This window comes from Zonotrichia leucophrys, chromosome 7 (genome assembly GCF_028769735.1).
Source record: "Zonotrichia leucophrys gambelii isolate GWCS_2022_RI chromosome 7, RI_Zleu_2.0, whole genome shotgun sequence".
Lineage (NCBI taxonomy): Eukaryota > Metazoa > Chordata > Aves > Passeriformes > Passerellidae > Zonotrichia > Zonotrichia leucophrys.
In genome coordinates, this window is record NC_088177.1 from 15,264,091 (window position 1) to 15,291,839 (window position 27,749).

Sequence of the window (27,749 nt, forward strand, 5' to 3'; positions counted from 1 at the left end):
TAGTCTCAAGGATTTCATTCCTTTTTTTTCCTCCAGCAAACTTACTGGTCTTCATGAAAGCTAACGTCAGCAAACAAGCTTTTAGGTTTTTGAAAGGGTTGTAATATTTGATCTTCAGAGTTTGCTTTATCTTCCATAAAACATGTCAGGTTTTGGGTTTGTATTGAGGTTTGGTTTCTTTTGCTAAATAAATTTAGAATTCTGAATTTATTTGCCATAGAATTTAGGAGGGTTCTTGAGAATGTTGTTTCATTTGTACCCAGCATTTAACAGGATGGGTTAGCAATTATAAGAAATAATTCAGGTACATCCATTTAATTTTGCAAATGGAAGGCTACCAGAACTTTTATTTTTTCCCCTCTTTCCTTCTCTCTGTAAGTATGGAGTATCATATCTGAAATTATGGAGAGTATAAATGTGGAAATGTTAAATCTTTTGTTAATGGCTTCGAATTAAGCACACATTGTTGCAGATGATTTGGAGGACTTATTTAAAGTAAATATACAATTTCAAGCTCAATTATCATTCATAGTTTAACTGAGCATAGTGAGATATTCAGTCTGTGAATTTGATACAGTGTTACTTCATAATTACGATGCTTTTTACAGTAAATTTGATATAGAACAGTTGCTAAAGGAAAGCTGCTGAACAGTGTGACCAACCATTTTATGGGACACATCTGGTGCATTAGTTCAGGATGTGCAGTGCAGGAGAACAGAGCCTTTTGCCCAAAAGGAGAAGGAAGCTAACTCCACATGTATATGTTTTGGGGACATGCAGAGAGGTTAAACAATTACGAGTTAATTGTGTAAGCTAATAGGAGGGGTGTTTGTAATGTCATTTCAGAATAGCTAAGGAGGAAACAGAGGAGAATTATTGTTTTAAAATCTCAAATGAATGGTTTACACCTGTTAATGTTACATTTAGAACAGCTGTTTCTTTTATTATCAGTAAACAGATGCAGAAAGTAATGGAATGTTTTAAAGCAATATGTTAATCCTATCTTCCACTACTGAATATTCTCATAATGTCATGATTAAATATTAACTGTACTGCTGCTGTCATCTGCAGTTAAAGAATATTTACTTACTTTTTTAATCACTTTTTATCTGAAGTTGTAGATGCTTATCCAAAGTTATTATAGTCTTTCATCAACCCAGCCTAGTTGTTTTTTCACATCAGTAATTTTATTGGTGATTTTGTTGGACTGAGCTACTCAGTCAAAGTAACCCTGATTTTGGCTTTGCTCAAAGGTTACTTCTGTATTTGAAATTTCACCTGAAACGAAACAAGGTATATTTATAAGGGGTGGGATGGGGGAATTGCTCTTCAGGGCCCAGCCTAGCGCATTAATTTTGTATGAACTCCATGTGAAGTTGCTTATAGGTGAAGTTTTCCCAGAGCATACTCAGGTTAAGCACTGCAGCTGGAATAGTATCAGTTAGGTGGTACAGGAGAGGGTGGGGGCTTTTTTGGGTTGTGTGAGAATAGTTTTAGTTCATTTATTTTCAAATGTGTTGTGCTGCCTCAGTTTTAAAGAGAAGCTGTGAATCTGACAGACTCTTGGAAAGAAATATCTAAAAGCTGCAGACACAATATCGTGTACTTAGAAAACAAAACCAAAACAAGTATTCCAGAATAATTACAAATTAATGCCTAAACTGACCAGAAGTTTCCTAAAAACCTGTAGTGTCCACTAGATGCTCGGAGACAGTAGGACTTCTCCAATTGGAGGATTCATCTTGGAATGGCAGGGTGTGAGAGTGTTGTGAAGCATTGCGGTGACCCAGCGTGCGTGGGGAGCATTACCGAGTGACCCTCGAAGGACGGAAGCGCAGCAGATTCATGCTCTGGGACTTGTTTGGCAGATTAGTTTTCAGGAAATGCACACACCAACGAATATGGCAGCTGCGTTATTAAAAATACTGTATTCAAGCCCAGGTCAAATTGTTCATTCATGCATGGAGTAACTCAGCATTAATTGAATCATTGCATTTTTTACATATTTTAGATCACTGATATTTTTTGCTTCAGCACTTGAAATGCCTGATAAATTACTATATTCACAAGGGGCAAGCATTTTGACAGAGGAATGCTTTACAAAGCATTTATGTGTTTGCTCATCAGGTCATTGCAGTAATGAAAATGCATTGGTAGAATTAAGATTCTGTGTTAATTCTAATGTCAGGCAGTCTATTCTTGGAGGATTTCAAGATGCTTAGGTAAAAATATCTAAAATTATATAAAATTAAAAGGGAATGTCTTCCTTAGTTCTTATTAGCTTGGTGCTGCTTATATTAGATAAATTAGAGATGTTCCTGATGAAAGGTAAGAGAGTTTACTTTCTCAATTAAAAAAACAAAAGGCAAGAGTAGGGAAAAACCCTCTCATGTCCATTAAGTAAATTTAAGACTCCTGTCATCTCACTTTAATATAATGGAAAGGGAAAATCTTTGTGAAATAGTTTGAGTTTTTCATATAAATTAGTTTCGAAGGGCTAATAATTCCAGCTTGTGAGGAGCAAGTCTCTAGGTATGATTCTTGTTAGACTTTGCCAAAACAGACTAGTAGTAAATAGATTATTTCAAAGGAATGTTTTGTTGGAGGTCTCTTCTTCCCTTAAGCAGATGGAGTAGAAATATTATTTATTCAGTTAACATTCCTGATGCTCCCTGATACCTTAGGTGTGTATAATTTAGAACAGGAGCCATTTAATAGTTACTAAGACAAACTGTAGAAAACTGTTCTCTCTATCACAGGAATTCACGTAGTTACTTCTCCCACAAGAGAGTTACAGAACCTTTCCCTGAGGCTTCCCACTGAGCTTCAAAATGCCCTTTTCCAAAAGTGGTTGTCCCAGATCCCATTGCCATTTAGGAGAGCCATATCTTCTATGCTTTATTTACAATGACCTTTGAGCAACTGAAAATGCTGCCAGCTCCTTGAGAAAGTGTGACTTTGAAATTTCAATTTTGATCTATGTTTGCAAATGAGCAACTGTGATTATGCATCAACTATAACAGCAATAAAATGGATACTGACCTTTTACAATAATAGTGCTTTATGCTTTTAGTGAGCTTCACTGTAGAATCTGAAAATGCTTAATAGTGCATTTGTAGGTTATGGAAACTGAAGAGCTCGGTCAGCCATGAGAGGGATGCAGAGTTTACAAGGGTGAAAACTCCAGATGCTGCAATTCAGGACACTTGTACATTTACTTGTATTTTCACTGGGATGAGCATGAACCTAATGTTTAATGAGTGTGTGCAGTTCATTCTTGCCTGATTGCAAACTTCTTGTGGAGTTCTCAATATAATTTCTTACTCTATATTAATCCAAGTCATCACAAGTTATGCATCTTTTCATTATTGTTGTGTCCTGCTTCTTGTGGGTTTATTTAGGTGTTCTGTAGCAACAAAGGTTGTGTTAAATTCCTAAATCATATCAAGTCATGAAGGTTTCAAGCACCAGGAGATTTATTTTATTTTTTAAGCCTGTGTTTATGCAGAACTAATAAAAATCAAGTCCATTTAAAGAAAGATTTGAATGACAAAATACAGTGCAATAACTCTCTTGCCAGTTGTCTTCTGATTACCAGTCTAAGTCTTTTTAACTCTAGCTCAGAAATCTGGAGCGAGTATTTTGGCATTGCAGTTTGTTGTAAGGAAGATTTAATAGCTTGTTATGTCCTATTTCTATAAACAGAAGTCATTTAGAGTTCAGCAGATATATTTAGAATCAGCATTTGTGCTGGTAGTTACAAGCTGAATAAAATAATCTTTGAAAAGCTCAATATGCAGAAGGGAATATTCAGGTTCAAAATTTACCTCACAACAAATTCTCTTTTAGGAGACTTAGGGATTTTCACAAATAGTAACCTACAAAATTGAATGTCAAACTTATTACTTTATTTTAAATCTTTTTAACAATGAGGTTTTGTTGTGTGCCAGTGTTAATAGTTTTAAGAGATCTATGTGGCTACTGCTGTTCAAGAGGTCAGGTCCTGTACTCTTTACTCTGGCAAAATTCCCTAACCTTCAGAGAGGGACATATCCCTGTCTCAGGGAGTGCAGAGTAAGGCCCAATAAAAAGGACAGCCAGAAGCTTTGGAGAGGTCTCCTCTACTCTCAGCTGGTTTGGGACAGAGTATGAATACAAGTTTACTCTGAGTGATTTGTAATCTAACCTCTGATTTGTTGAAGTCAAGGTATGCGTGATAACTGAGAAACACATGCAAAGTCAGTTTAAGAGATGAGTTTTATAGCAAATAGTAAATTAAAACCATAGTGACCTTTCAGTCTTGCTGATCATGTGCAGAAGGATGTTCATGTGGTGCCCTGTACTAATCCCAGTAATAGGGCTCTTGCTTAGGGAACTGCAGGCACAAGCAGTACTCTTGTGTATTTGTTCTTCTACTGCATTTTTTAATTGGAAAAATTTTGCAGTTAAAATGTTAGACCTTGATGCAATTTTTGCATATTCTGTTCTGGAAAAGATAGCACTTCTTTTCCTATGAAAGAGGTTTTAACTTAGTGGTGCAAATAATCATCAATGCCCCAGTTCAAATTTCAGCTGTTATTGCTGTCCTGATTGCTGGCTCTGGCCATGTTTGATGTAAAGTCTAATGATTTTTATTATACCAATTCCTATATAAATTTTGCTAGACACTCCAGGAGCTTGAAGACTACTAGTTAAAAGCATCTTAGATATTTAAGTTAAATATCTTTTTCCTCCTGTATTTTAACACAGTAATAACTGCTGTAGATTATTTTATATTGAGTATCCATGCTATCAGCATCACAAAAAATTGCACCCAATCATGTGATCACCCCATCCTTAAAAAAGTGTCTTGTAAGGATGGTTTTGCAAACAACAAAAACCTTCATTTTCTCTTCTCATATATAAGCAGGTAATTTTTCAGTTTTTATCGTGTTTGAATTCTGAGTGTTTCAGTAAGCCTCAGAGAAGGTTTCATGTAGGTGTATTTTTTTAAATGTCAGTGCTGAAGAGGTAGAAAAAAGTACTACTTTTTTTTTTTTCTCATGTTTTCATTCTTTACAATGTTGCTAGCTGTTCACCCAAGTGTCAGAAGTGTGAAGCTGTGTACACAAATGAAGTTGTGCACACAAATGGTCCTTATGATGCCCTTTGGTCCCCTCATCAAATTGGAGTATTGGGAAGAGGAGTGGCAGTGTGGCTGGCTCTTGGCAAATCTGGTGATTAGCTGAACACACTGATAGTGTTTCCCCATTTTAGCTACATGGGGACTCTATTTTAGGGGGAAATTATATGCTGGTACCAAATTATTTATATGATGTGCAACACAAAAGGTTTCCTGTTTTGTGGGGGTTTCTATGACATGACCTGTGGGCTAACTGAAGAAAACATGACTGGGAAAGTGCTCCATATACAGATACAAGTGCTCCTATTGATACATTATTTTTCTAAGATTTTGCTGAGTAAAGCTCTTTCCATACATAAGCATTTTGGCCATCTGCAACTGCTTGTCAGTGAGGCTGGTTTGAGAACACTAGCTGTAATTGTAACCTCAGGAATGTGTGACCAGCTCGCGGCCAGCTGTGCATGCCCTGACTTTTCCCAGGTGTTAAGATACATGGCCACTTTTGTTCCCCTTAACCAATGGGGCAAAATACAGTCCTTGTTTTTCTGCACCTTGTATTAAGCCTAAGAACTGCTGGGTTTTGTTAGTTTTTCAATAGGTCATGGCAAACAACTACGTGAAGTTGTCCGTGTTGTTTAATTATTGGGCATCTGTGACACAGTGTGCTGCATCTGTAGGACAGCATGTATTTTGAGAAAAACAAAAAGGGTACTCAGTTCACCATGGCCTTGCTATAAATTAGCAGTGCTGACCCTGCAAATCACATAAGTGCTCCTTTTTTATTATTGTGGCATGGAAAAGATTTTACTTATGTTTTGATGGCCTAGATATTTCTGCAGTTTAAACCTCTTGAGCCAGAGTGAGTTTTGATGCATTTTTCAATTGGTCTTATTTTAATGATTCATTTCATATTCAGAGGAACACTTAGTAGCTGTTTGCTGCACAGGAACCTAATTGGAACAACTCCTAAATCCAACCTGGAGTTGTCTACATAGTGTTCTGCATTTTGTAATTACCTGTGTAGCATTTTCTTTGCTTGTGTAGCAATTACTATGTTCAAAGTGAGGCACAAATAGCTTGAAAGAATGTGTATGCTACAGGTCTCCTTAGAGGTACTGGGAGGGACAGCATTTCTAATAATCATGAGGACAAAAATTGCTCCATGGCCTATGATGCTTTAGTTCAGTAAAAAGTGAAAACATGGGCTTAATTTATGTACATGACAATTTGCACGGTGGGATCGTTATAAAGGGATAAATCCATGTCTCAACTCACTGCTTTTTGCTCTTATTTGCCAACAAGCTGGCATGATCTCTACATTGTAGATTTTGAAAAGGAGTTAGTTTTTAACTTAGACTAATTCTTTATGTGGTCAAAGTTGCACATGCCATCTGTAAAAGTAACCTACCTATTCGTATCAGTTTCTATGTCCATGGAATGAACTCAGACCTTAGAGCAGATCTGCACTCTGTAACACATTCTGAGTTCTTGAGTTACAAATTTCTGCCTTTTATGGACATCCAAAGCTTGCTCTTTTGAGTTTGGTCATCTTTGAACATAAGAAGAGGTGACAGATTCTCAACCAGCACTGGAGTTTTTCTAAATGCTCAGAAGTCAGGGATGAGCACATGAGAAGAGTTTCATGTGCCTAAATGCTTACAGAAATCTAGTTCTTAGGGACTCAAAAAAGATCACGTAATCTTAAGACTCAATGAAAAATATTAGGTTCCTAAACAACCCTTGAGAAATAGACCAGAGCTGTTTGGGGGGAAGATGAGCACACCAATCCAGTGCTGAGACCTGTTTGAATATAAACACCTGTAGCGAGACAAGTTCTCCCTTATAGCTGCAGGGATATGGAGCAGCCTTGCATGATGGGCTTACATAAAAGACTGAAGGATGTGCTTTTTCAAAGGTTTTTCTGTACTTAAAAGTCCTGATCTGTGAATCCTCTTAAAAAAGCAGGGGCTGTCCTCTCTTCCCCAGAGCCCACAGAACTGATGAGTCTGGGATAAGACTGCATGATACAAATCACTCATGATTTGTGCCTCTGACTGACGTTCCTCCAGCCAGGACTCCCAGATATGTACCAGCATTGTGAGATTCCTGTAACCACTGGTCTTTGGTATTTCCTGTGAAACTTAAACCTAATGTTGGAAATCTGCATCAGCACCGAACTGTTCTGCCCTTTGTTTTCTGTTGGTCAAGGTGGCTTTGCTAATTAGCATAAATCACAAAGCTCCTGCAGCAATTGTGTTGTCCGTGTGATATACAGCATCTCTGCTGTGCCCAAGGAATATTTACAAGCCAAAGGGTTGTGCATTGCTTGATTTGGAGAAGCCTCTTGTTTCTTCTTTCAGTTTCTCATTATAAGATAAAACAAATAAGGGGCTTTAAGAGAAAATAATGTAGAATACCTCAATACTTTTATTATTAGGTGTCTCTGAAGTGAACAAAATAAATCAGCCAAAGGCAAAGGAAATACAACTCTGGGTACATTCAGAAGTTTAGAAAAAATGAAGTAAAGAATCTGCACTACATTACATTAGACTACAATAAAAAAGTTAAATTACTCTGAATTGTGTGTAACCTAGTTGAAAAAAAAGACACTTCTGTGGGGTATGGATGCATAATGTAAAGTATTTCAAAGAGTATTTGGCAGTCTCTTAGAATTGGCTCCAAATGCTTTTGGTTCAATGGGAGTGAAAAGCCACAGTCCATTACAGCCTCACCTGATATTTTATTTTAGAGCAAAGATGCCTGCAAGCAAGTCTACTTTGTTTTTAAAATTGCTTTAGGGTGACAGTAGCAGAAAAGTAAGATGAATTTCATGCTTGTATTTCTTTTACCTACTCATCTTTCTTATTTTCATTGTTGGCTTTACTTTTTTTTCTCTTAAAAATGAAAATGTACATGCATCAGATATATTAGAATAATTGGTGACAACTGTTCCTTTCATTTAGGAAACTAACTGATCTGTACACGTGCTTGTTTCATGCTCTTTCTCAGAAGCTGATTTGGAGAGGGAATTGGTGTTTCTGGTGTTGTGTTCCTAACCTGTATATATTTATAATGTTTATTTTTTCTTATACCATCTGAGATGATCTTGAGTGCTTTGTGTATGAGGAGTTATGATGTTTTGGAGTAGGAAACATTTTTGTTCCTCTATAGCTTTAAAAAGATCAATTAAGAACAGCTCTGATTCTGTGCACTTTTCATTCCTGTTGCCTTCTGCTGCATTTTCATGAAAAGTTGCAGCCTAAGTAGCATTAATCTGCTTAGTAGTTGGGTGGAAGCAGAGAACAGCTAGAAGTTGATTTTCCCCGTTTCCTGCAGCGCACAAACCCAGTTGAGCAGAGCAGTTAGCCTTGCTCCTGAGGGCTAATATAAATTAAAGGTCCTGAGCACTAGGGGTTGTTAAAATTCTCAGAGGGCTCTTTATAAGATGTTAACCCCCGTGGTCTGGCCAGGCTCCAAACGGGGTAATTACATTCTTCCTACCTAAATTCCCCCTGCAATTGCAATTCGATGTGCTGGTATTCCTCACTTCCTCTCCTCTGCCGTGCCCCGTGGAACAGTTGTTGCATTTCATCCCAGAGGTACTTGCTTTCAGTGACTGATGGAGTGATCTGTGTGTAGAGTCTATAAAGCATTTTAAGAGCCTTTTGGATGAAATATAATTTATTATGCCTAATTTTTTTTTTTTTAATTATCTCCTGTTTAAAATGAACAGGGTTAATCTGAGCCCTGAATGAGTGTGAACTGTGTGCAACAGATCTGGAATGAGAAAGCATCAACAACTGTTCTCATTCCTCGTTGCACTTCTTCCCAGAAGTTTTTTTTAGATAAAAAAGGTAAAAGATCAAACTAACAGTATAGGAAGCTTTTCTAAAGGGTTCGTTACAAAATTGGAAAAACATGAGCTATATAAAAAGGCTAATGTGACTTTTGCCTCATTTGAAGCACAAATTAAAGTGTATATATACGTATATGTAGATAAAACATTCCTCCTCCTTAGGGATTCTGTTGTAACCTTAAGAGCAGCAACTAAAAACTAATATTCTAACAGTTATTCTTTTTCTACCCTTTTTTATACTAGAAAAGCTTTTTATTATAAAGACACTATAATTTTCATTAAGGCATTGCATCCTAATTGTAAGTAGACTCATATAAATTTAAGTGTTGCATATAAGCAGAAAAAATATGTGGCTAGCACTCAGCGTTTAACAGGATAGTGGGGAATATCCAAATGTGCCAAAAATATGGAGACTTCAGTACAGTCTTCTCTAAGTATGGGATTTGCATGTCAGATATGTGCAATGCAATCAGGGTGAAGTGTGCTTAGGGGACTTCTTTCTGTTTAGTTTAACTCTGGTTTCTCTCCACTCTTGGGGTGTCTCATACTAAGCTTAACTGTACTACATAGGAGGCCTTTGTACAGATGCTAGCCTGAGTGTGCTAAACTCTTCTTTCAAGAGGTCACTTAGTCTGGTCTAACAGCCTGAAAGGTTGTTTCTATCAGATATTTGTCTCCTAGAACACTGGCAGATAGGAACGAAAGAGCAATGTTGATCTGTTCTGTAATGTTCTCACTAATTGAGAGACATGCCTGAAGGTGAGCTGCTCACCATGCTACAGGGTGAGGTGAAGGTTTTGCTGGTGACTTTTCTGGTAGCACAAGAAATGTACTTCCAGTCCCAGATGGGAAAAATCAATGTATGAGCACACACACACGAATGTGATGCACTTTCTGAGCTCCTGAGGGGATTCTTTTTGTTGCCTTCTGACTCAGGATGCTTGGAGATCTGCACTGACCCTCCACCAGCCATTTTCTGGTGCTGCTGAGGAAGCTTAAAAAAGTAAGAGCAGCCAATAAAGAAACTGAAAAAACTCTTCTTTACATTTAAAAAAACTAAAAATACATGTGTAATACAATACAGATAGTTTGGAAGCTTGAAGTGTAAAATATCCTTGCAAGTTCTTCCATTGTGTTTTAGTGAAAAGCTACACTATCACAAACATATCTCTCTCTGATCTGTGAAAAATGCTAAAATAAATTTAAATATTTGAAAATAGGTTTAGCTCAATGTGCTCTACTGCTTGTTGCTTAGAAAGAAGCCTGCACTAACTACACAGCCAGATGTTCCTATGATCTATACCTATGTAATCCCCCTCAACGTGGCTTTAATGGGTTTTAACTTAAAATAAAGAAATTAGTTCTCTTGCCCTTACTCTATTCAGACATATTCTTATTTAAAAACAGATTGCCATTTAGAATGCAAATAAGCATTTGTGTAGTTTTATTACTGTAACCAATGTGCTTTTCTAATTGCAATGTGTGATAGTAAATATTTGCATGAAATACAGCTGTGATCTGAAGCATTTCTCTTATGTTGCTTTGTAGTTGCTATTACCAACATACTTAAAAATATGTTTAGTTTTATTTATTTATACATTAATAAATATATCACAGAAGGAAATTTGTTCTTTGTAGTTAGTTTGTGTAATTAATCAGTGTGAAAAATGCTGTTTATACTTGTCTCCTGACAGGCACAAGAGCTCTGTACTCACTCTTCACATCTACACTCACATGTCTTCACATCTTCTAAGCATTCTGAAGTGTTTATGTTATTTTATTTGTAAGAGCTTTGGCAAATCAGCTTTTAGCAAATCCTTTTATGTTTTATACTAGAGTCTGTTGCCAAGATGAGACACAAATTGCTGGAAACTTTCATGCAGAAAAAGAAATGTGTATTTTAATACCTGAGGAACATTTAATTGATTGAATCATGTTTTTAGGTAATCTGTTAGAATAAGGTAGCAAAGGCTTTATTTAGATGGAAGGTGACTCACAGCAGGACATTGCAGAGGTGCATAAACCATAATTTTGTGCATCTGTGATCTTTCTAGCTCTTTTATGTTTTGTATTTGTTTCCTTGCATGACATGTGCAACTGCTTTCCACTAATTTAACTATCAAATTTAATTTTTCATAATATCAAAAACCAATTTAATAAATCACTCTGTATTTGGAATGCTTTTTAATCCTGATATTCGTTCAGCAGATAGTCTCTGCTGTTTGTGCATTGCCCCTCAAAGCTATCACACTTTGTTTTTCTTCAGTAAATTCTCTAGTTTGCTTTATGTTGGCTGTTACTCCTTCTTGCATCCTCTCCCTGTATAGAGGAATGTGCTCTTTTTTTCTCCTACTCATCTATAACTTTTGCTCTTTCCTTTTGTTACCCACAACTGTCTGCTTGTTCTTTTCAAACTCTCAATCTACAGCTTCATTCCCCATAGCATTCTCTGCCCTAATCAACTTTAATTAGAAATTCCTTTTTGTTGCACTCTAAATTCAATTTTATAGCACTCAGTAAAAGCTTTCATATCTAAGGTTGAAAGAAATAGGGTTATTCCTATTTCACCCAGTCTCCTACCTATTTCTTCTCTCTTTTTCTTTTTTTTTTTCTTCATTGATTACCATTTTCTTCTTTCTCAACCTGTATCTTTAGTACTCCAGACTCAAATTTCCTTCTGTGGCTGATAATGCAAATTCACTTATTTTAACATATTTTGGAATTTAATTAAGGGGATGGGGCGTTGTTTTGTTTTGTTTTTTGTTTTGTTGGGTTTTTGTAAATAGTTTTCAGTACCAGTGTCCTAGTCATTACAGGAAACATACTTGAGAAATTTCAGAAAAAGCATTAAAGTGAATTTTCTCAGAGCCCAAACCTCCTCATACTTGGGAGATTAGGTAGTCTACTCAGAATAATAGATTATTATTGCAGTTCATTAGAGTGAAACTGTAGCAGTATCTGTAGCTTCTCCAAAAATTCATCATCATTATGGGATGTTGTCTTTAATGACTGCTCTAAATTCCATTTCTTAACAAGTATTTCGTTAACGTGGTTGTGGAGACAGGTGGATTTTTACACAAAAATGTTGTTGTGCTCTTGGGGAAACCGGCCATGCCAGTAATACTCAGTTTAACTGAAATTGAGATGAATAATCTGAGGGTGACTTACTTAAGGTTTGAAACAGTTAACACTCTCTTAGGAGGAGATGAGGAGTAGATAAATGGTGAACAACTGGGGAGCTGGCTCTGAAGGACATGCTCCTGAATTTGGACGCCGACTAATCTGTTTTGGCTGTTGTTGGCATGGCAAATAACAGCCTGATGCAAAACCTTCCTGTTTCTTCCCACTCTGGAGTTTTAACTTTCCACTGGAGGGCAAGCAGCGGCCATGGGCCAAGGTCTTCACTGGCAGAAGTGGCAGCAGGAGCCTCCCTCTCTCCCCTGTGACTCTTCTGGCTCCTGTGCTGACCAGTGCCCAGCAGGACACAGACTGGGGAGGTTTTCCCCCCTCTTGGCCATCCTGGAGTCAAGCTGGGGCCTCAGCTAAAGGATATGGCCTGGGAAGGGGTGTAAGCTAGAGCCACATGGCTGGTGAGTGGCCAGGAGCAAAACCAGACACACCTCTTAACTGTGTTACGTTGTGCCATCTTCCCTGTTTGCCTTGGCAGAGCTGCTGGGCTCAGAAAATCACCCAAAGAGAATTGCTAAGATGGAGATGTTACCATTCAGGATTATCTCCTGCTGTGTTCCTGTTAGCTTTTCCCACTGTTGAGTGCTGTCAGGTTTAGGGGTTGGGTGGGTGTTTTTCCTTTTGACTGTCTATGAAGATGATGAGCTGGCTAAGTGACTTGTTGAAAAAGCTCATTCACTGCAAAGAATATTATGGGCTGCCTTGCTCTCAGGTCTGATCATCTCCTTAATGGTCCTGTTCTTGCCTTACTAGCACCAAATCCCTGTACAACCTGCATACTCTTTTGTCTCTGTCCCATAGATAGGAGGTGGTGACTGAACAGCATCTCCTCTTCCATTCAGCCTGATTTGGGGGTTTCCTCACCCTCTGGTCAATGTAGGTACAGGACAGAGTCCCTGCTGTCCTTGTCCTTTCCAGATGCTCCCACTGGCTGCTCTCTGGAACACCACAGCTCCATCAGAGTCTGGCAGCCTCTGAGGACTCTCACTTGTCTGTTGTGTCACTGGACTAAGAAACCACCTACCCACTACTGGGAATTTTAAATTAGTAGGGTCTTCTATATGGCTATTGCATCAAATGGAAGAGATATTATGGAAAGGATCTTGTGGGAAATACTTCATATCCTATGTTTTGATGAGATTTGGGTATGTTCTCAAGTTTCTGTCAAAGATAGTTTCAGGCTTTCAATGTTACCAAATGATTTATCTTTCTTTCCCCCCCTCTCAAAGCCCCTGTTTTCTTCTGAACCGTGCTAGTTTTGTGCTTGCTGTGTGGAAAGATTTTTGTGTTTCAATGCAGAGAAAAATGAGTCTTCTTTTTTTCCTAGAACAACTTCATACCCTCCATGTCTTTTGCCTACTCCGTAAAAGTAGTAAGTTTTACCAATCTTGTCTTGATAAAGTCAGCCTTCATCTGTTTCAGACTCTTCTAACTATATTAAGACGAGCTATCAAATAACAAGGAACGTGTTAAAAGTCCTATTCCTCTGAGGCTCAGACAGTCCATGCTGCTTCCCTTCAGCAGTTCCTTGGAGTTTTTTTGGATGTTCCTGTTTAGATTCAGATTTATTCATGAAAATTTTACCTGCTGATACAGAACTGTAGAAAGGATTTGTAGTCTGCTCTCTTCGGTCTTCAAATTGCACTGTTTTGTCTGAAGCTCAATGTAGAACGCCTTTGAATCCCATAGATAAGAGTCTGGGGGAACAAATTTTATTTATGCTGAAACATGTACATACATTCAAAGTAAATTTGTGTATATTTGCAATCATCACCTACCTCTGTCACCCACCCTGCCCCATCACCCCACTTAGGTGAAGAAAGATAGTTTAAAAACTCTGAAGTGTGAAAAAAGTCTGTCTTGTTAAGAAAAAAAGATAACCAATCAGCCAAACCTCCTGAAGTGCAGTTAAAGCTCTGCTGCCCTTTTAAAGCCATAGGGAGAGCAAACAATGTACAGTCACACCCAAAGGAGTACTCATGCCAAGAAAATCTAATTGCAGGCATTTAGCAAATGTGCAGTTTATACAGATCAGTGTAAACAAAACATTTTCAAGACCTATTGCTCTACAAATAATTTAGGGTTTTTCTTAGCATGTCCCATAAGAACAGGAGATATTCTGAGAAGTTAGGGGAAAATAGATTGATCAGAGTTGTTAAATACTGACTGGAATTGATCGGAATTTTGGGGTGAAATTCCTACATTTTCCTTATGGTCCAATTTGCTCCTCAAATAACCTCCCATCCTTTTGTTTGTTTGTTTGAGCAATGATGCCAATATTTTGGACAAAGCTTAGCAAATGAACTCTACAGGTTTTTAATTTTCCCAGTAGTTCATTGCATCATATCATGGCTCTAAAATAACTAAATTTTGTCACTGTTTGGTTTGTACTTTTGATTTCAATTCCCGAGTTGTGTAACTCTGTCAAAACAGCTCAAGCCTGACTGAAACTTCAAGAACAATTGTGATAGTAAAAATGAGAAGAGGGATTAGTGAGCGTTGGCATCCTTTGCCTTCATGCCTGTACTTGGAATGATGGCTTGTGTAAGTTACTGAGGAGTAAGATCAGGAGCAGCAGACAATCCTCAGGGCTGAGGTTTCTGTTGGAAGAGCAGCTAAGAGAGATTTGCTTATGTATGTTTGGTGTAGGTCAGCAGAAGGGTTGCTTCAAAGGCCTTCAAGGAAACATTAACACCTATTAGGGGTTCTTTGAATCACAGAAGATTGGGTTTGCATGGTCTTGGTAGTGGGAGTGCTGCAGTGTCCTACTCTGATTTGACTGGTGATAACTTCAACTCATTTCCTCAAGTCCTGCCTGTTTTGCCTGGGATGGCAATGGGGGAGTGATCTCTTCCTGCCTTTCAGATAATGAGCCTTTAATTATATTTTGTATTACATTTGTCTTCTCTGTCCACATGAGGAGGGGAGTGACAGAGCAGATTTGGTGGGCACCTGGCATCCAGCCAGGATCAACCCACCATGCTGATGCAGGAAAGCAAAATGGCAAGGGCCTTTGTGGGTTCCCTGTCACTGACAAAGTGAAGACCTAAGACTGTAAGAGGGCATTGAAGCAGGCATAAAGCAAAGTGAGTCTTGCATGAATGTATTTAATCAGATGTAGAGTCAAGGTAATGATGAATAATGCCTAAATACATTTGTAAACAGGTGCAAAACACTTTTCCCCTGCCTGGAGAGCTGCCACTGTTATATGATAGCTTAATATTTCAGCTAGAACTACAGCTGAAAGGCAATGATATTGAGCGATTTTCATGATCCACTCAGTGTGGTTGAAATGAACATAGCCATGTAAAATAATACTAAAATAAACCCATCAAACAGACTTTGCAAAAAGCTTTACTAAACTGATTTTTTTTTTTCTTTGTAAATAATGTATATTTGTGGAAACCCCTCTAAAGAACTCTGGGCTCCTGAATGAGTTTTCAGGTAATATTTATAAACTTGTTTAAAACTCTGAGCTACAGCTATAAAAGGCTTTACTTACCACCAAATTTGTAGCTTCTGCTGCTTTTCCCATGTGCCAAGTGGAGTTTGGTAGTGGGTCACTCACCAGGGCAGTGTGATAGCAGCTCATGATTGCTCTGGTATTGCTCTTGCTGCACTGGGACTCTGGTGAAGATGCTGCATTAACTTTCAGCAGAGGTGCTGCTCCTGATATAGGACAGATAGGGATAGTTGCTTGACTAAAGCTAATTACAAAATTTGCAATAATTTGTTTCACAACTGCATTTCTTGGCTTCACTAGGTTCATGCTAAAGGTGTTCAGTTTTGGTGAGATCATCATGTTGACTTGAGTTTTTGGGGTTTTTGTACTTCCTTATATTCAGAGCATCTATTTTTATGATTGAGCATATATAAGCCTTATACAAACCTGAGCAGCAGAGATTGTGATATTCCTGAGGCTAGAAGAAAAGCAAGAAAGCAAAAACATCACTGACTAACTGAGGATTGCAATTTAAAGTTCAGTATATCTTACATAAGCAAACTTGAACAGAACCACTTGGTTTAAACATCTAAGAGAGGTTCTTAATAATCAATATTTCTTCTAACCTCGGACTTTTGGACGTGGGAAACAGATGACTTTTCAAGTGCTAAATGTATAATGTAGTTCAGCTTTCCACCCATATTTTAGTTTCTTAGCTGCTTCTAAATGTTTGGTTCAACATGTAACGATGTGAACAAATTAAATATAAACATCATCAAGGATATTACCTTGCCTTGTCTGAGTTGTGTTTCTGCTTGAATAGTAGAATGTCAATCTGAGAAATCAGGATATCAAAATACAACCAGCCAATTATCCAGGTATTTAAAAAGCTGTACTTAATTTTGTAAAGCCAAACTTAACAAAAAATCTTATGTTAATAACAGATAATTTATTACCTCGGAAAATCCGTTCTGTATTTTAAATAGGATTACCACTGGATTCAGGAGGATGAGAACCACTGTTGAAATGTATCAGATTATTCATGGCCCATAGGGGAACTGTGCACCATGGAAAAGCAGGTGTCTCCTTTTATGAGGAAGGCTTCCCATTACAGGAATAGGATTTAGAAGGGGGGGTCTTTGGAGAACCTTTAAACTCTGCTTCCTACCCCTTTACTGGTTTTGAACAAATTTTTGGAAGAATGAGGTAAAATTGTGTTTACTAGAGTTCTGTACTTGTGTAACAGAATTGCATTCACTTTCAAATAATTTTATTTTGGGAAGTTGCTTCTTTCTGCTGGTGATTTAAAAACTGATGTGGTTTAGTTTGGTTTTTTAGTGTCACTTTTTCATTATGCACAGAGTGTAGTGATAAAACCATGCAAACTTCTCTCAAGTTAACCGGATTCAAATAATTTCAGTAGGCTTTATATGAAGAAAAGCTAAAAGCACCAGATCACTGTTGAGTGTCTTATCAGTGCTCAACAGAAGACAAACTGTGTGTCCTTTTGGAAAGGCAAAAATTCCCAAACTCTGCAGGAAAGCTAAGAAGCTGGCAGCTGTCCAAAAACATGCCTGACTGCTCTTAGGGTAGGTCATGGTGGGTGGTGGTGTGTTATCCATCCTTGTCCCATCAAGGGTTGATTCATATTTGCTAGATATTCTTCCATTTCTTTTGTATGTTATGTTTTAAAGGAATCATTCTTCCAGAATTAACACATGCCTTTCCTAAAACAATTGTCCATGTGCAGAGGTTACTCTGGAATGGCTCAGTTTTACACTGAAGAAGTGTAGCAGTTTGTCTTCTTCATGAGTAGCACTAATTCTCTGCCATTGGGAAGTCACCTGCCACAGTGTTCTTGAAGCAATGAGTTGGTTTTTTATCACCTGATAGGTTTTTAGCTCTACGGATGAAAATTGAATTTCCAGTTGAATATAGGGTGGTAATCACCTGGTGACAAAGAGCTTCAGAGAAATGGACAGATTGGAAAATGTCTGGGGCTCTGTGCTGTGAGATTAGGTGTCAACAGCATTCTTGTGAGGTGATGTGAAGTCTCCGAGGAAACACCCTGGCAGCTTTTTATCCGAATCACAGAGGAGTGTTCAGAAACAGAGCAAATCCTGGGGAAACCTTTGCAGTGCTATGCTCAGGGTAGATGTAGCACTTCAAGGTACAGTACTGGGCTTGTCCCTGCCATGATTTATTTCAGGTTGGTTGTTTGGATCTTGGACTTCCACAGCTGGGGTCCCCATTGTGCACTGATGCATTGGCTCTACAGAATAGTTTAGCTGTGGTAAACTATGGTGGTGGAGAGAGGAGGAAAAAATGTTTTAGGGTGTTTCAGTTTCCTACTGCTTTTGGACTTCAGCTCACCTTCTGGAATAGTACTTTTAAAAGCAAACTGTATTTCCATTACTAGTGTATCCTCACTGAAAGGCTTAAAATATTCTACACTTCTCATTCAGCAGGAAATTTCTTTTTTTCTCAAAGGCATTTGGTGGTGTAGGATCCTCCTGCTTATAGGAGTGTGCACATTCAGTAAAGACCCTGATTTAATCCAGGACTATAGGACTAGTCAAAGCTCCCAAATCTAATATATGCTCTAAGTAGTGCATATTAGGAATTGGATAAATTATTTAATATTTGTATCTCTAGAATTTCCCATAATCTGAGTGTGTTGCATACCTCTGGTGGGTTTACCCTGGCTGGATGCTGGGTGCCCATCAAATTCACTCTGTCTCCTAATCTGGACAGGGGAGAGAAGTATAATAAAAAGCTCATATGTTAGCATAAGGGCAAGGAGATCTCACAGCTATTAGAGTCGTGGGCAAAACAGACAGGACTTGAGAAAGTGAGCTGAATTGACCACCAATCAAATCAGAATAGGGCAATGAGAAATGGAAACAAATCCTAAAAACACCTTTCCCCTGCCCTCCCTTCTTCACAGGCTCAACTTCCCTCCCAGTTTTCTCTGCCTTTTCTCCCAGCAGTTCAGGGGGTGAGCAATGAGGCTTGCAGTCAGTTCACATTACTCAGGAGAACATGGAGTGTACTACCTGACATTGCAGGAAGATGAGGCTGTTTGTGTCCCCCCCAGTGTCACAGTCACCCCAAAAGAGCAAGTCTGGAACCTGGATTAGCTTCTAACCACCTTTCACCATTCTATGGTCATGGTAGTTTTAAATGTTTTTATAATTTAGTCTTGAAGGTAGACTTTTGCATAGTTTTTTTTAGGAGATAACTGGGAATTGAAGTGTGAATTAGGGTAACACAAAGGTTGGCTGCTTCAAATTTCATAACTCTACTGATGGAATTAGGAATAGCTGTCGTAGCCAGAAGTATATTTCCAGATCTCAGCATTTTATACTGGGTTTCCTGAAAAGAGGAATGGAAAAATCTTTCAGAGACTGTACCATTAGTGTAGGATTGTCCTCATTTCATTGTGAAGTCTTCAGCTGGATATAGAAGCTCTTTTACACTTTGATTTTTCATTAAGGTTATTTTTGTTAGTTCCGTCTTCTGATTGGTGGTGTGTATTTGTATTTACAATACACATTTAGGGAGGATGGGTTTCTGGTTGAGTCATTTAAAAATATTATATACATGAATCAAAATTTGTATATCTAATATTTTTTGTTTTCAATGGGGAAATTATTAGATTAACTACTGATAAAGGAATTAATATTGTGAAATCATCTGTGGTTTTTTTTATGTTTCTGTTTCTTTGTATGCTATTTCATGTGGTTCTGCTATGATTACTACAAGCCATGAAGTTTGCTTTTAGCATCTGGCAACAGTCTGGGGTTTTTGAGCAGTGGCACAGGGAGGCAACAGGGTATCCCTTTGTAAGAGTTGCATATGGCATATGTGTCCCAGTCTGTGGCAGTCAGAGCTCATGCTCACAATGATATGAAAAATAGATTTTTTCAATACACAGCTAATGATGGTTTTAATTAAGGAGTAATCATTCTGCTATATGATAGACAGTTTTGATGCAAATCTTAGTTCAAGGGGACAAATACATGTTAGAATTTTCTTCCAATATTTATTTCAATTGCTGTGTCTTTCTCATTTCTTCATTTGTGTAGCATTAGTTCTGGTAACAGGAACATGGGGTTGTTGTGCTGCCCTTTTTTAGAGCAAGCCTGCCCTGTCCTGCTGAGTGAGGCCATGCATTAGCTGAGAAAAATCTGCTGTACTTCCCAAGGGTGCCAGGTCAACAGCCTCATGATAGGGTCACTTTGTGCATTGAACAACACAGGAGTAAAACTGTCAGAATTTTGTAGTCTTAAGTGTAATTTACTATAAATTATAGCCTGCTCTGTTGAACTCTCAAGTAGTAATGAAACTATGGAATAATGCTGAAGTCAGAGCTGTGTGTTAAAGCCACTTTCTCACCTAAAGGTTTATTCACGGTCAGTTGTCCTTTAAACACAAATATGTGAGATATAAAAAAGCATTCCAAATGTCCAACTAAGAATTTGCCTCTGAGCAGCCAAATTCCACTGTCTTCCTAACAGTGAGAGCAGAACTTCTTTGTTGTTAACAGGTATAGGCAAAGGAAAAGGGGCTAAGACATACAATGAAAAAATCCAATGAGAAATCTAGGCTCCTGGTTTCTGAATAGCAGTCCAAATCAAAGTTGGTATGTTTCCATCCATTTGCTTATGTGGGTTTCCTGGTATTCCCCAAAATTCCTGGGATAAAATACATCTATTCGTAATAATCTCGGTAGTTAAAGCAAACCTTTAATGGCAATATTCTCTTACATTCTTTCCACATATATAGAATAAAGATTGCTTGAGTATTTTAGCACAACTGAAACCTGGTATTTAAGACTTTTGTCTCACTTGTAAAATAATGGTCATGAAATTCAGATTCCAGTCCAGGATTTTCTTATTGAGGTCCAAGGGTTTTTATTCATTATTTCCCTGTTTGGTTAAATATGACCATCTGGACAGAGGGGAAAAAAAGAAATTTTTTGTGACTTGTTTTAGTATTAATGCCAATAATTCTTCCAGCTATTCATGCTGGTCAAGCATTATTACAAAAGGTTCAATATTTTTTAAAAAATCCTTAAAGAATGTAATTATTTTTACAAAAAAATTACATAAGTATTTTTGTCTGAAGTCCACACAGCTCACAGAGTTGGGGTGCTTGTTGGGAGTCTCATGATCTCTGCCACTGAAGAATGGTGAGAGAAGATTTCAAAATTAATTGCAAAGCATGAAAATGATATTCCTCCCCCACCCTGCTGAATGAGACTGTGCCATTCTCCCATCACCCCAAGAACTATCTAATTATTTATCCACATTAGGTGATAGTACTTTATCAGGAGAGTTCTTCTATAGCTTGAGAATGCTGTCATCCAGAAGAAAGAAATACAGAATTTAGAAAGCTTCCCCATACTTCAAAATCCCTAAACAAAGAGGAAAGCAAACAGAAATATATTTCTCTATGGAATACAAGTTTAAAGTGGGATGCTTCAGTGCAGTCAGAGAACCAGTGGAACAGGAGCTTTTCAGATCCGGTAAATACTTTTCTGTCATCATGGCGGCAATAACCAAAAATATTGGCAATTCAAGGTGCCTGATTCTGATGTCCATGTTGATGCCACAGAACCTTATTTTTGCTAAAGCTTTTCCTCTGTTATTCTGCCTCCCTCATTTGCCCCTGCTGTGTCAGTCGCAGAAGAGGTACCCTGGGTCACCACGTTCTTACTGAGGCGTGAGTAGCAGTGCCAGTGAAAAGTCTTTTGTTCAAACCATCCTCCAGAAATCTCTGGGATTGCTGGTGCCCTGCTGCATTGCCTTTCCTGCGGGTGCTGGGGGTGATTCAAGTCTCCATATTAACCTGGAATTGTGAAGTTTCATCTCACTCTTTAAAGGAGGCTTCCTGATTTCCTGGTTAGATGTTCCATGACAGATACCCAAGATGCCTCCCTTGGTGGAGACATCAGTTTGATCCCAGTGGCTCTCTAAATGCCTAGAAAATCCCAATTCCTCCTGCCTGTTTATCTCTGTGTATGACTTTGTGTTTTGGAACTTCTTGTTGTGAAATTGCAGTGTCAGGTACAGCTACAAGAACTCAGTCTCATGTGGCACAGCATTCCACCCTCCCCGTGGAAGGGAACCATGGGCAGGCTCTAATATGGATAACTTCCAAATTGTGGTATAAGCAAGCTGTGGGTGAGCTGCAGACGTTGGTGTTTGCTGTAAGCTGGTGGAGAATGTGTTGCTAAATCTCTGAGTGAGATCCATGGCAACGCTGCCAAGGAACAATTGGCTTCCAAACCAGAATTAGGGTCCGTGGGAGCGGATCTGGAAAAGCCTCATGAGGGCTGCATGGCCAAAACTGAGTAATTGCATTTTGTTGTAACTAAGCTCCTGCTTAATCACAGTCAAGAGAAATTTGTGGAACCAATTTTCAGTTGTTTTTCAAATGAAGACCTGAAGTTTAGCTATGTGCAGCCCAAACAATGGGTGCTGAGGATTGTACTGTGCCTCCTATAGACATGATTTGTTTTATCCATGAGGATTGTCATTCGTGTTTATGTGGTAGTAGCAATTACTACAGCTCTGTTCAGATGAGGTCTTGTACAAGTGCAGTGGGTGTAAAGAAGTGGGCAGTCAATGACAGCTACAGATTTCTGAAGCATTTTGTTAAGGTCAGTAGTCTTCACAAAAGTAAACTGATAAAAGTGAGACATTAGGGATATCACTGTGATGAAAGAAAGTTGTGGTAAAAGGCCCCACTTGGTGTAGGATCCATTTCCAGAGCAATACCCTGCTAAAATAATTATTAGGATGGAAAAGTACTTTTTTTGAAAAAATACCTTTCCTAGGTTTTAAAATACTCCTAAGACTGTAATTTTAAAATATAAATCAATAAATTAGTCCCAAAGGGGATAGTCAGCTTTGGGCTTATAATTTTGTGATAACTAGAGCTTGTGTCTAGATCTGTGTTGGTCGAAAAGTTGAGATAGTTGTTTGGGAATAAGAGGTGCTCTTAGAAAACAGATGAGAGCTCTGTGAGGATGATTTAGTAGTATTCCCAGGTTTGGTAAGGTATTGGAGAACTGAAAATACAGCAGTACAAAGAAATTGTGCAGCAGTACAAAATAATAAATAAGTCACAAGCTATTAAAAAAAAACAAGTAAGGCAAGTATGCTGAGAGTATTTCAGAGATAACACAGTGGCCTCAAAAAAGAATATTTTGAGTAGCTGCCTTTTCTATCTTCTTATGCAAATGGTGTAATTGTAAATGGGATGGTAGCAAAAACCAGGTTCAATAAATATTATTAGTTTGATTTATCAAGTGTGTTGGTGACTGTTGATACATGGTGTTGTGAGGACTCAGGTCTCTGAGGTCTGACTGCAGGTCAGTATGAAATTCTGATGCTGCAACTGCATGTCATGATATGATGAGAGGAACACTTCTGCCTTGGGGAAAAGCCCAGTTTTAGGGTGCTCTTAGAATAAGTCCTTTCTCGAAGGAAAAGACTCAATTATGATGAAGTTGTGCTGCTGTTTATCAGAATAACCCATGTTCTTTGGTACCTCTGGGCTGACAGTGATCATGAGTGGAATCCTGTGAGTTTTGTGGTCCCACCCCACGGCGGGTGAGCAGTACAGTGAGCAGAGAGCTCATTGTGGTAGGTGTCACCTACAGCAGCACAGCCATGGGCATTTTGCCCTGGAGCAGCACCTAGGCTGAGCTTTCCCACATGACAGCAGCATACAGTAGGCAGCTGAGCTCAGCCTGAAGGCATGTGTTTGACGTGCCTCCCGCTCCTCCGACCACCTGGCGCTGCAACCTGATGCCATAATGCGTGACAGCCAGGTGTTTGCTCTGCTGCTCCGGTGGCAGCACTGCCGGCTTTGAGGGATAACAACGGGGGAAAATGATGGGGAAAACGTTAGTAGGAGACATGGTTGCTGTTTGGAATCAGAATAAACCTCCTCTTCAAATGCACAGATGCTCAAGAGTAAAGAAAATCTTTGCTCCTCATGCTGCTTAAGAATGCCTAATTGGATGCCACAAAATGCCCTGAAATAATGCTCAAAGTCCCTGATACTATGGCTTGGTTGGGAGAGGAGTTGCTCCTCTCCTAGGTGAAAAACTAATAACGATTTCTGCAGAAAGAGTGCATGAATCATGAGCCTTAACTGCAAGCTATTAGCCAAGTTATGAGTAACTATATTTTAGATAGCTACATATTCAAATTATGATGCAACAGATTATACTTAAGTTAGATTTGCTGTGAAACGTCTTTTAATTTTGGCAAAGAGCAGACCTTTTCATGTTAAGCATTCTTAAGATAGAGGAGTAAAAGTTTAGCAAATGCCTTCAATATCATCCTGGATTTGGGAAGATAAAATCTTTCTTGCTGCCTTGGTTACATCCCTTAAATTATTTAACTGCTTTAAATTTCACTTTTTTTATTGTACTCAGCTCCTTGAAATGCATAGCAGACCACTGTTAGCACATGGCTGCTTTACAGTGACTGTTCCACCTTACATGATTTCGGTATATTGTCCTGTCTGTGTTGCAGCTGTCTCCCAAACTGCTTTTTATCAAACTTAATGGAAGCTGTTTACAATCCATAATGCTTTCCCAGGTATTCCTCCCTTACCATCATAACCTTTAAGTGCTTCTGGTAATTTTACTGGTGAAACATGGAACATAATGCCCAAACCAAGCCTTTTTATTCTTTCCTAACTAGTTGCTGACAAGATCTCACCCAAGGCCATACAGGCTTCATCAGGAGTGACGGGAAAGGAAGTGCTGAGCCAGGGCTTGTTCCTCTGCCTTTCCACAAGTGGGATGTATTCAAGGTGAATGCTCTCAGCTCTTGAGGGATTCTCTAGGACAGAGGTAGTATGATAAATATAGTGGAAAAGCTACAGGTTTGAAATCTTACTTGGTTATTGACTTGTAGGTGAAAGGCATTTCTGTGGTGAGAAATTGCAACAGCTTTTAGGACCACTGACTACTTTTGATTCATAATAAGGTTTAGAGGACAGAGTCTCTAAGTTAAGAGCACAAATTCAAGATCACAGGCTGACTCATGGACACTAAACTATTTTGTATTTTCTGAAAGCACTGTGTTTGAAAGCATGTACATTGTGAGAATTATGTCCACTTGTAAAGAAAGGAACAGTTTTTCCTGTAGCCTCAGAGAGCCTTAGTGGCTAAGGCTGGTGAGAATGAGCCAGACTTACACCCAAAATGCTGCAAGGCTTGTTGCTGATCTTGGCACCTCATCTACAGAGGGCTTCATTACTTGTTCTCATCTATATTCTGGAGCAATAAAAACAGGCAGGTTTTTTGTTTTATAGTCACTGTAGTAGTTCTTCATCCCTCAAATTCGCTGTCTAGCCACCAAAGAGAAGAATTCAGTTCAATTTATCAATATACCTAGTATTTAATTGGAGTCATTCACTGGTAAATGAGCTGTATATTTGCACTTCTCCATTTTCTTTTTTGTTTTGCAAGATTGCTACAGCGGATGTTAGCACTATCACTTTTTTTTTTTTTTTGAGATTATTTAGAAGTGGCCAAGAGTGAGCAGAGCTGTACTTCTTGCCTGTTCAAATTCAGAAATTGGCCTGTAGCCCTTTTTCCTTTGAATTTTGTCAGGGCTTTTATAAACTAAATGGGAAAATTGGAGCTTTAGTGTTTCCAGAGTTTAACATTTTATTTTTACGGATTCAAACATGTTACACTTGCATTTCAAGCCAGAGTTTGTAGTCTTACTTGTTGCAGGGGAAGACTTGACAGAAAAGCAGATGCAGTTGCATTACTGGTTTCATTGCTGGTATTAAACCAATGTATGGATACCTACTTGCTGCAGTTAATATTGTTGTGAGCAAGCTCAAGTGGAAGCACAGAGCTAACCTGAGTCAGTTAAAACACATCCCTAAGGTTCTTCCTGACAATTTTGCTGAGTTACATAGGCACAGCATTGTTTGTAAAGCTCCTAGCTTGTGCCTCCCATAATGGACTGTTTCCTAACTTATTTTTATTGAAAGGTACTAACTTTATACGTTCAGGTAGGATATTTTGGTTTTGAAGTTTGTCCATCAGTGCTTCAGATTATAGTAACCTGTTTTGTTATACTGCAGCTTTAACAGAATTTATCTGCCTGGACTGAGCTGTCCAAACCTAATCTCAAGCAGATTTATTTTTTGAGATGTTTAGCCAAAATAGGTCATTCACATCCAAGGTCTGATTAAAAAAGAAACCACACATAAAAACCTTCAAAAACCCCCAAATGCCCAATGAACAACCACAAACCCCAAACTTAAACTCCACAGAATTGAGGAAAAGCTACCTAAAGCTATGAATGGATTTGGCCTTTAGTTCTTCCTTTGAAATCTGCTCATATTTAGCTAAACAGTCCATCTGTGAAAAATTTCAGTGCATTTATGCTTAGTGGTGATGACTTCTGTGTTCAGCTGTTAAATTCCCCACAGGCTCTGTTGAGCACATTGGAAGGTTTCTCCCCTAACCACAGCTTCCAGCAGGAGCAGGATGCACTGGATCTGCTTAAGGGACGGGAGGGCAGTACTGCAGGGGGCTGTTCCCCCTGCAAAAGGGGCTGCAGGGCAAGAGTCTGGGGAGGGATGGGATGGGAGATGCTGTGTGAAATGGGACGGGAATTGCTACTCGAGTTACACTGTAACTGAAGCTGGGTAGGAGGTAGGAGTCGAACGGCGCTGGAAAGGGACTGGCTCGTGTTGGGAGGGAAAAGGCTGGGCAGTAGAGCCAAGAGGAAGAACTGGAGCAGTACAGAGATGAGGAACTGTCCTGTTTCAGGTGTGCACGTGCATCCTGGGGCACTTGGACACTGCCTTGGAAAGCTGGACTCTACCTGGTTCATTCCTGTTGGGATTCTTGGGATGCCAGGCAAGGAAATGATGCTGTTCCTCACACATCATCCCTCACTGGATGTTTTCATTATTCTGAATATACAGCTTAACAGTGAGGTTTGAGAGCTGTACAAAGTATTCAAAAAAGCTGCTGAAGTTTCTCAGACCTGAGCCTTGCAAGTAAAAGGATGTAACAATAAGAACAGAAGGAATCATTGAGATCTTAAATTGATTGTCAGTAAATACATTGATAATGAACTATTCAGCAGCTAAAATAAAGATCAAAGCATATTCCATGAGGAGCCACTTATCTGTAAGGTCAATATTAAATCACGGGAGCCATAACTGCTCTATGATCGTTTCAAGTTTGGCAAAATATAAAAGATGCATACTGCATAAAATTTACAAGGAATTAAATTTGTCTGAGTGTCAAGATGGGATGCTGGTTGGAGTAGATGCTATTTGGAATTCATGCTACTTATTTTCTTGCTTTAATTTTGCTTTCATTAATTCCAGGAATAAAAAATTCCATCACTTCTGTACTGCCTTTGTGCAGGGTACAGTTATTACCAGGCAGCTTGTGTGGAGATAAATGAATTGACATTAGCTTTACCTATCATGAGTATAAACAATTCTGCAGGTGGTGTAACTGGATTTGGTGCAGACTGGGAATATATTTTGTTCCCTATCTGCAGAATCCATGGTGCTGCATCTTTGCAGCTGTTGCTATACGAACTGGCCCAATTAAAGCAGTGAATGTTTAGCTACAGGGTATATGGAAGTTAATTGGAAGTCTCTGAATGGTTTAAGAGCCTCATGCAAGGAGATGCTATTGATAGTTCACATGAGCAGGATGGCACTGCTTGGTGCCTGAATGTCACGAGTTAAAAGTCAGAGTGCAAAAGGTTGGTCTCTGTTAAAGCCAGTGGAGGTTTTGCCATTTACTTTAACAAACAGAGGATTTCTCCCTTAATTCTGTTACTTTGTTTAGGAGGGGAATTGTGTCGTACTTCTAATTCTTTTGGCTTCACTGAGAGTCTGTATTCCAAAAGCTTTCAGATTTTTTATTTAGTCTGATGGTGTTTTGTGGGAAACTAAATTGAAAGTGTATTTAAGGGCCCCAGGGACCTGCTCTGGTGAACTGTAGTGGGAGAAGCTGAACATCTGCTTGATGCCTGGATACAGCTTTAGCAGAACTCCTAATCATTCAAAAGAAATTGCAGAAAATCTGTTTGCTTTTAAATTTCAAACCTCATCACTCAAAC

General features: G+C 38.7%; 1 long non-coding RNA gene across 2 annotated transcripts in view; it reads left to right on the forward strand.

Annotated features, from left to right (window-relative positions):
• LOC135450035 (uncharacterized) overlaps nt 1-27,749 on the forward strand; it is a 33,712-nt gene that overhangs the window by 1,617 nt on the left and 4,346 nt on the right. Inside the window, exon 2 of one of the 2 annotated variants that reach the window (XR_010440929.1) lies at nt 24,336-24,447. The exons of the other annotated variant lie outside the window; for it this stretch is intronic. This is a non-coding gene — a long non-coding RNA (uncharacterized LOC135450035). The remainder of the gene's footprint in view (nt 1-24,335; nt 24,448-27,749) is intronic. 2 annotated transcript variants of the gene reach the window in all.